General features: G+C 42.1%; 1 protein-coding gene across 2 annotated transcripts in view; it reads left to right on the top strand.

Moving 5' to 3' along the window:
- Positions 1 to 758: 758 nt before the first annotated feature.
- The window catches only part of SYK (spleen associated tyrosine kinase), a 46,993-nt gene continuing 37,443 nt past the window's right edge, over positions 759 to 10,308 (top strand). For both annotated transcript variants that reach the window (XM_088156640.1, XM_088156638.1), the window contains exon 1: positions 759 to 1,011. The gene's annotated coding sequence lies outside the window, so the exon portion shown is untranslated. The remainder of the gene's footprint in view (positions 1,012 to 10,308) is intronic.

The raw sequence follows: 10,308 nt of genomic DNA, 5'->3' as shown, positions 1-10,308 counted from the left end.
AAGGAGACCTGCCCACTGCGGCCTCACCCAAGGCTCCGTGTGCCACTCACTCCTGCGTGACCCGCACCAGGACAGGTTTGTCCCTGGGCTGGGCAATCATCTTCCACACGAATTAATTTCCCCACACAGGGTGCTGAGGAGACCTTGAAGAGGCACTTTCCTTCAAGCTAAGTGTATGGGACACTGGAGTCTCCTTCACAGCTGGAGTTGCTACAAATGTTTGATAAAAATATGGGAGAATTCTTTTGTGTGAAATATAGCAGGAAGGGTGATATTGTGCTATGGCAGGCCCCTGTGCCGCTCGAAAAGGAAACCCTCTGAGAGTCCTTTTCTCGGCGAAGTACACACGAAGCACCAAAGGACACACATCTTCAGTATTCCAGAATTCACCAATTCGCAATCGGCGGGTGCACCTGTACGCACACACTCGTTTTTTCCCTTCCGAGAAGCCCGCAACAGACACACTTCGATCCTCTGTCCCCAGCGTGGTGCTGAGTCATGACACGTCCTTCTTCCAAAGCCAGATGCCCCAGAGGCGACGCAGGCGCTGCAAGGAGCCCAAGCCAGGGTCCCAAGGAGACTCTGCACGGCGGGGTCCCCAGGACAGCCCCGTCAGGCGGCACCCCGGACCCCCGTCCCGGGTCCCGAGCAGCCTGTGCCGCGGGGTCCGGGCACACGGACGCTCCCTCGCCCGCGGGAGAAGCGACGCCGGCAGGTGCGGGGGCTGCAGCGGTGCCCGGCCCTCAGGCCGGGGCCGCCGCCCCACAGAGGGGTCGGGGGGGACGGCGGCCGCCCTCGCTGGAGAGGAGTGAGCGCTCGCCCGCACCGCGCTGAGGAAGTGGCCACGGCTGCGAGAGAAAACGAGGAAGCGGCGGATCCGGCGGCGCTAAGAGAGGGTCCGGCCCCACTCGGGCCGCACCCTGGCGCGGCTCGGCACGGCGGAGCCGCCCGCCCGAGGGCTGCCTGCCGGGAGGAGGCGGCGGCGCGGAGCCCAGCGACCCCGAGGCAGCGGTGAGCAGCGGCCCCGGCAGCCAGCACACGGAGCTGGAGGGCGACCGGCCCGGGGCCACCGGCCCTTCCCCGCTGGGGCCGGGGCCGGGGATGGGGCCGGGACCAGGGCCGGGGCCGGGGCCGGGGCCAGGGCCGGGGCAAGGGCAGGGGCTGGGGCCGGAGCGGGCAGCAGCGCTGGTGCGGGCTTGGGGATGCCGCAGACCCCGGCAGAAAGGAGAGCAGGAGCGCTCAGCAGCGGGCGGGAGGGAAGATGAAGCGCTTGGGACGCGGAGAGTCCTAAGGAGAGGCGGCAGAGAGAGAGAGGGACACTCCTGTCGGGGTGGGAGCGAGCGGCTGGAAACGCACCGCCAGCCTGAAACCTTTCTATATTGCAGTGCTTCGAAAAATAAATGCCACTAGCCCAGCATCTCAGGAATTTAAATCTAAAACTTAGCTGCAAAATAAAATGGATTTTGCAGACATCTCTGTGATGGCAGGTTTCAAACAGAGCCAAATGTACACAAAAGTACGGCTACTGTCTGAATGGTGCATAGCCTGTGAAAGATTTATGCCTGAGAAAAAATACTTTAAAAATGAAGGTTTTCTTACCAAACTTCCCTATTTTGTTTCCAAGTAAACAACTCTGGTTATTGTATCACTAGTAGTCGATTCTACAAAACTGGTGCCAGAGAAATTTCTCTTTGTTTTTGAGTTCTCCCAGCATTATTCATTTATCTTTGTTAGCACTGTACTGCATGCACTTTATGTTGTAGCTGTCTAGATTTGTTTGAAGTGGTATTATTTTAGACAAAGTAAAACAAGACTTTTGTTAGATGAAACAATCCATTAGAAGAGTGGCAAGTCTAGTCTGGCCAAGTTGTGTGATATGTTATAAAACAATTGTTTAAAGTAAATTTAAAATGAAATTTTTTCTTCTTTAGGGCATTAACAGTTTATAGTGTTTTTAAATATTCTTTTCCGTTAGGTTTTTTTTCATGCTCTTTTTATCCACAGATGCATAGATCTCCTGAGCCCTTGGGTTGAATCCTTGGGTGTAATCCATGGACACAGCCATCCAGTGCAGATGCATGTGGTTTCTGAATGCAAAGCTCTGTATTTTTACAGGCTTGGAGGCCATGCGTTGTAGCAGTGTAGATTGAGGCGGTCCCCTTAGAGGAACTGTGACTTTTTTTTTTTTTCATCCCTCTGTTGAGCACTGAGAGATAAATGAGGAAGTTTGAATGTTCTTTATATTATGACAGTTGTCTTGTGAGGGAGAAAAATTATAGTCATAGATTTGTATATTTTAACAAAAGAGTTTGAAATTAGCCGTGATTCTTTTAAAAATGGCTGAAACAGCTAAAAGTATATCATTTTTTGGTTTTCACAATCACTTGAAACCACTACAAAATACCATCATAAATACAGTTGATGTGTTCTGGTTCTTCAGTTAAAAAAATATTAGCATTCAGTCAAAGCAAGGGTGAACTGTGTAGCTTTCCCCTTTGCACATTGTTGCAATTCTGATACAAGAGAAAAATTAGATCTGAAGTCACAGAAAGACAAAAACAAATTTATTTTTAGAATTAGCTAGCAGTTTATGTTTAGCACAAAACAATGCTTGTCTATAAGCACCTTTGAAGATACCAACAGCCAAAGGCAAAAAAATCTAGAGTAATTTCCTTAGTCTCCCATCTTTTCTTCTGTATCTGTTAGGACAGAAGTATTGGAAGTGAGAGAAATCACTTCTGAAATGTATACTGCATTCAGAAATCATGGTCTCTCAATGATAATTTTCTCCTTTTTTTGCAAATCACGCTTCTTTTTTTCTTCCTAATCCTTTTTCAAGATGCAATATTTAGCAGAAAACAATGAGTCCAATGCCATTGCTGGTTTGAATACTATGAGTATAAGAAATTCTGTTTCCATCTGAATCGACAAGAATTCTAGGTAGTGTTATCCTTTCTCCAGCTTTATAGACTTTTGGGTCAGTGCCCCAAGATCTGTTGTTTGCACATTACACAGACTGTGCCAGAATCGGCCTGAATTGCATGTATTTATCTCTAGAACGGCACAGATGAAAAGGGGAACTTGTCAGGGTTTATATCATAATTACAAGGAATACAAGAGTTATCTATGAATGTGAGTAATAATCGCAGAAAAATCATTCCAAATTACTCTGCTAATCTGTTATGTTGTGCTTGACATAAACTGCTAGCTGCTTCTAAAAACTAGTTCTTTTTTGCTTGAATGTAAACATGTGCTTAAGTGAGTTGCTGCACTGGGGCAAGCAGCTCCACTCAAGGTATCTGTTACAAACCTGAACATGGACTTGCAGATGTTTGTGGCTGTCAGTAGAAATGTTGTCATAAGAATGAAAACTTCTCCTCTTGCAGGGATTTACAGTATCATCTTATTAATTTCTAATTTAAGAAAAAGTAAAATATCAATTCATTGTAGAGAAACAATTTTGTAGTTCAATTTAATGTGGTTTTGCTTGCATTCGACAAAAGAAGAAAATCTTGGTGGAGGAGGAGAGGTCAGCTCACTAGACGTCTCAGTGGCATTTCTAGAAATGCTTTTACAAAAGAAGGTTCTTAATATCTGTACTACTTTTCCAGAAAAACATTATTAATTTCTGCTGTTGGATTTAAGCCTTTAAACCCCTCTCATGAGAAAAAGAAACTTTGGGCTTTGCAGTATCCTTCCCTTGTCTTTTGTATGGTGTAGGATAGTACAACACACGATTATTGATATTTATTTGAGGCATGGCAGAATAATTTGATCACAAAGCTCTTGCTTAGTATTTACATTTTATTTTAAGGTTCCAGCAGCAAGCATACATATCTGATACTGTTTACCTTTTAATTTCATGACATGGAGTAAGGCATACAGTTAAGCAGAGGAAAGCATTCCCACTGACTTCTTCACTGCATAACGGGGTGGTTGGAAAACATCACCATTGCAAATGCAAGAAGTATGAAGGAGCCTGTATGCCCTGAACCAATAAGAAAAAATTACACGATTTGCTGTAGCAAATTATAATTAATAAATAAATGTCATGTTTGACACAGAAATATTGCCTGCCTCAAAGAAATAAAGTACAATTTTGTAGTTTGTGTATGTATTCCAAATTTGAAATTAGGTTATAACTTCCTGTGCCTTTACATACAATGATTAATGAGACTTCTTAAGAGTTGCTCTTCTGAAACTGAAAGAAAAAATACTTTTGAGACTCAGAGGTATGCTAATATTTTAAAGTTACTTCAGTATATTTATTTTGGGGCCACTGTTATTTAAGATGTTCATTAATGACAGACAAAGGGATCAAGTGCATGCTCAAGAAATTTTTAGGTAGCACTGAGCTGAGTGGTGCTGTTAACACACCTGAAGGATGGGATACGATGCAGAGGGACCTGGATAAGCTTAAGAAGTGAGGCCATGGGAATCTCATGAGATTTAACAAGATCAAGTACAAGGTGCCGCACCTGGGTCAGGGAAAACCCCAGTACCAACAGAGTCTGGGGGATGAGCAGATGGAGAGCAGCTCTGCCCAGAAGGACTTGGGGGTGCTGGTGGGTGAGAGGCTGGACATGACCCAGCCATGGGCACTCCCAGCCCAGAAAGCCAAACGTGTCCTGGGCTGCATCCAAAGCCGTGTGGGCAGCAGGGGAGGGAGGGGATTCTGCCCCTCTGCTCTGCTCTGGTGAGACCCCAGCTGGAACCCTGCACCCAGCTCTGGGGTCCCTGCACAGGAAGGACACGGAACTGCTGGAGGGAGTCCAGAGGAGGGACACCAAGGTGAATAGAGGAGTGGAACACATCTCTTATGAGGCTGATAGAATTGGGATTGCTCAGCCTCTTAAAGAGAAGAGTTCAGGATCACCTAATTTCAGCTTTACAGTACCTGACGGAAATTCGCGAGAAAGACATAAGAACATGTAATGACAGGGCAAGGTAGAATGGCTTAAAATGAGTTGGTCTAGATTACATATTTGGAGGAGATTATGTATTGTGAGGGTGGTGAGGCACTGGAATAGTTTGTCCAGGGAAACTGTGGGTGTCCCATCCTTGTAAATATTCAAGGCCAGGCTGGGCCCCCCAGGATGGGGCTGTGAGAAAACCTGGTCCAGTGAAAGATGTTTCTACTCATGACAGGGGGATTGAATCTAGATGATCTTTAAGGTCCCTCCAACTCAAGCTACCCTATGATTCTATGATATGCAAAATGCTCCAAGCCTTCCCTTTGTACCAGGTACTAGAGCAACTAATTAAAAATTTACATGTATTAGAACCTAAATAACCAGCATATAGGAGTATGGTTATAGATAGTTTGTCCAGTTTCTCTAACACTCAGTGTGTAGCAAACTGATGTTGGAATATGTTGGTTGACCAGCTTGGACTACTCAGTCATTTCTCCAGTTTTGCCATCATTTGCTTTGAGACAGCATTCATCCAAACAGATATGGATTTCCAGGTGTCTTGAATGGACAAAATGTCCAGTAAAAATTATAACAACTTCTCCTCCTTTAAAAGTGGACAGGGGCAGTAGAAGGAATTTTTCAGCACTGACACTGAGCAGAAGTAAGATATGAGGTGCTAAAAGCTTTGGTAAGAAGCAGTACTTTTTCCATGATAGTATGTAAGTCCAGCCGTGTAAATCCCTGACACATTATCTAGGCTAGAGGTGGAGGTGAAATTGGTAGGAAACACAATCATGATTGGAGGGAACTAGAGAAAATACATTCAGGAAGTGTTAGAGTAGGATATGTACCAGGGAAACAGGGAATTTCTCAAATATTTTAATATCACAAAGCCTTATCTTAAACAACAGATTCAGTAAAATGAGTAAGTTGTCACCATTTCATGCATCAGCCACAGCTTATCTCTACCCTTTTGGAGAGCCATTCTCTTATTTTTTCCCCCTGTTTGTATAAAACAATTAAGTAAGAGTGGGGGGGGAAAGAGGAAGAAACCACAAAACTTCTAACACCAGAGCCTATAGAAGAAATAGCATCCAGAACATACAAAGATGATATGTGTCTTAGCTAAAGCCAGTGTGACTGAGAACATGGTATGCTAGATCTAAATGCTAAAATGTGTGTTGCTGCTGACCACTGAGTGCGTAGTTCTGCTTTTAGAAGTTCTAGTATCAATTTCAGGATTAGCTCAGTTTAAAACAATTGTCTGCATGTTTTTTTACGAAATGGATTTCTTGATTTTTTGATAGGGTTGCCTGAAAAGTTGGTTTTCTTCATCCAGATTCAAAAACTGAGGTTAGAAATATGTTATAAAGATAATCCTTTCCCACTAAAATTCTTGTAAAGTGAATTACAGAAAACCTTCAACTAAAATCTTTTAATTATTTTCTTTGGAAAGTGCATAGGAAAGGAAGCTAGTATGTGTGTAACAAGCAGTTGCTTATGGCTAAGTCCCTACTCTGGGAAAGAGACCAAATTTGATTACTTGAATCAAGAAATTCAATATATGCAAAAACTCCCAAACCTTAAATTCTGTCAAGGTATTAATCTTTGATATCATAGAATCACAGGAAGGTTTGAATTGGAATAGACCTTAAAGATAATTTATCTCTAACTGCACTACCATGGGCAGGGATATTTTTTATTAAACCCAGTTGCTCAATATCTGAAATATGGGGAATGTAGAACAAAGGAAGCAGCACAAATAATGTCAACTTTGGCATAAAGTTATAAATGTCACTGCTACATTTCATAGAATTCATATGAATTCCACAGCTCAAGAGTTTGTAAAGCAAGCAGAATGTTTAAGTAAAGATTATTTTTGAAAATTGGATAACTAGATTAGCTATGTTTTGAATCAGTGAGAATATTGCTGCTGTGAAGTGAAAATTATCAATTACTTAAAATAAGTGAGAGAACAAGTGGGCTCTGAACGAGGCTTTAAGTAACCTTTCCGTCCTCAGTTATCAGGTGCAGTTGGCAAGAAATCTCATTCTGCCTCAGGTGCCCTGAACAACTGTGTGACTGTCGTCATCCAATAAATGCATCAAAATCTGGTCTGCAGGTATTCCTATGCACCAAAGTGCAGGGGAAACTCCCAATATGGGATGAGTAAACTCAAGCCCACTGGAACATGCTTTTTGAAAAGGACACAGAGCTGTGTTCACTTGGCAGCAGGGGCATATTGAGGCCAAGATGTTGCTAATGTGAAATCCAGTTGCCTCTAGCTTTCAAGAGACAAGTTTCATCAAATGATGGTGGCTTTTTGTTATCCTGACATAGCAACTATCCATAGTGACAATTACCGATGGACCATTTAGAGATGTAGCTGTTGATGCTGTGTGGAGAACAGCACACCATGAAAAAAGAGGCCTGACTACGAGCTGTTTTTTCCAGCCTGTCAGTCTGTCATGCAAGAGATAGGGAAATACTGCCTATTGACCCGCAGCACGCTGAGGCCAGGTGCATCCTTCTTCGGCCCAGAGTGATAAATGGGCCTTGTGAGGAGTATTTAGTTGGTCCAGGGGTTACAAATGGGCTTACTTTGCAGGATGGGAGGAAAGGCATCATACCTTCTCTCTCTCTCTCTCTCTCTCTCTATCTCTGCCCCTCTCTCCCTCCCCCTCTCTCCCTGTCCCTCTCACTCTTTCTCTCTCGCTCTCTCTGTAATGTTTCTGGAACATTCTATGTTTTGTGTGAGAGGAGAAGTTAGGTTTCAATTTGTTTGCTGGCTAAAATGAGTGCCTGAGTGTTAAGAGACTGTTCTCTCTTTATACCAGTGAGAAGTAAGTTTTATCTGTGCAGCTTGTTCTGATGATAAATCTTGATATGGGGGAGATACAGACTTCATCTTTTCTGGATGGTTGATTGGCTGATGCACAAATTGTTATGACGAGTCTCTTGCAATGCAGTCTGTCTTTTATGATGCCCGTGTCCTCATAAAACCTAGTCAGGAAGCGCTGGTGCAATTGTTGGATGATAGTATTTTTTTAAGAGAAGCATTCCTTTCCTAACAAAAATGCTGTTAGCCTAAAAATGCTTTCTCAGAGAGTGTTAAGGCAATTGAACTGGTTGCCCAGAGAAGTTATGGATGTCCCATCCCTGATAGTATTCAAGGCTATATTGGATGTGACTCTAAGCAACTTGGACTGGTGACAGGGGGCTGGAACTATGTGATCTTTAAGGTGCCTTCTAACCCAAATAATGCTGTGTTTCTGTATTTCTAATTATTCATTTTTATAGAAGCTTGCCTATTGTAGAAGTATGAAAAGCAGTAATTTCTGAGCTTTATATATAAAGCAGGATACTGCAGACTGTTTCAGATGACAAAATAACCTTGGCCTGAAAGAGGAACCTGCCTGATTTTGTCAGTCTGACTCATAAAGCCAGTCCATTAAGGCATTTATTCAGCAAAGATTTTAGCAATTCTAAAGATAAACCAATAAATTTCAGATAAAAAATGAAATATAATTGGGTCCAAGTGTTCTTGGCTTGTTATTTGCTTAAGAGTAAGTGAAGGCTAATGTTCATGGCTGAGAAACTGAGATAATTTATACATCTGTAGCCTCTAGACTTGGAACTAAGTAGAGACAGACCTGCACTAAGAAGGGGAGTTCATAGTTTCATAATAGCTTTGGAAATGTCAGCCTGCAACATTTATTGGTTTTAAAAAAGTTAAATGAAGACACTTACTGAAATGTAAAATAAACCTATCTTTTGGGTCTGCCAACTGGTAAGACTACAGTGGCCTTTATCTGAAATTTTGAATGAAATGTGGCATTTCATCTTAGTCCTTTAAGGCTGTAAAACTTTGAGAAGGATGTAATAATGTTGAATTTCTCCTGGATTTTTTTTAATGGATGAAGCTTTTTATTCACCTTCTGTTTGATTGTAGCAGCTTCCTTCTAGAATTCATAATGCTTTAGTTCTGAAATGCCTTGTTTACCAGCAAATTTGCTGAAAATGTCACAAGGAAGGAAAAACAAAGTTATGGATTGTGGATCCATCCACACTTGGACCCTGATCCCTCTGGATGAAGCCAGCCTTTCTCAGTTCTCATGGTAATGAAAATTCACAGTATCATCAGCGCTCTGCCCAAGGCATCTTTTTGTGTTTGTTTGGAAATTGGACAGTTATTCCAGGTTTTACCTTCCTGGAGAAAGAGGAATGTTTTGAATCAACGTTTTTGGTATAGTACTCTGGTAGATCTTTTTCTGGGAACTTCTTTTTGAGTTGTGAAAAATAATAGACCGTAGTGAACCTTGAAAGAAAATTTAGAGTAATTTGGGGCTGGGGGGAAATTTAGTGATAGCTAGATGTGTCTTTGTTTTACTGTGCTATCACTGCCTTGTCCTAACAGTTTTGTTATTTCTGTTTCTGTAAAACTCTTATGTATAAATGAAAATATATTCCACTTGGCAACATGCTATGCTGTCATATTTAATGTCACTCTAACTTTGAACCTGAAAATGAGCAGGCCATTGACTAGTCAGTTCAATCTCTTTTTAGTGATTTTTGTGATTTCTTGCAAGAAAGATGATAATTTTTTTGTTTTGCTCTGGGCATCCCACATAGTGGGATCTATGGGATGTAAAGGAGTTTCACTTTTTACTGTAGTTCTGGAAAGAAAATATATATTTGAAATAAAACCATAAAGGAACAATACATACATACATATACATACATACATACATATTCAAATACATACATATATATATGTGTGTATGTGTGTGTATATATATATACGTATATAAGTATGTATATATGTATGTCTCAGTAGTTCTTGAAAGGAGGAAGGTAAGGCTCCCTGAGTAAGACTTTTGTAACTGCACCCCAGCACAGGCTTTTTTTTTTCCCCCTTTTATTTTTGCTCCTTGTTTTTTTTTCCCCAGCATTGGAAAGAAGCAATTATACCTGTACTATTCCACAGTCACTACAGAGCCATAGCTGGTCTTGGCAAAGATTTGTCTGTGCCCAGAGAAGTTTGTTCCCATCTTGTCACAGCAAGAAACTGGGAGATTAAATAGGGGTCTGCCTGCAGTGTCTTAAATCTTTCCTGTAGGTGTAGCTCATCCTAGTGGTTCCATTATTTATAGGGTGGTTTAATAGGGACTGATCACAGTTGAGTACTTTGTCCAAAAGGGAGCAGGCTTCCCAATACAAATGATGCTACCCATTTTAGGTCTGAAATTCTTGCTTTGACTAGAGGCGTGTTTAGTGAGAGACAGTGTTTGCATTTGTGACAGTGTAAGAGTGGAAAAGGAGGTAAGGGAATGACTAATAGAGCATGGTAAAGATGTAGAAGATAAGGCTCACTTTTTTCTGTAAGTAGTTTTCA

This window comes from Sturnus vulgaris, chromosome Z (assembly GCF_052056855.1).
Source record: "Sturnus vulgaris isolate bStuVul1 chromosome Z, bStuVul1.hap1, whole genome shotgun sequence".
NCBI lineage: Eukaryota > Metazoa > Chordata > Aves > Passeriformes > Sturnidae > Sturnus > Sturnus vulgaris.
This window is presented reverse-complemented; position numbering and strand designations above follow the sequence as displayed.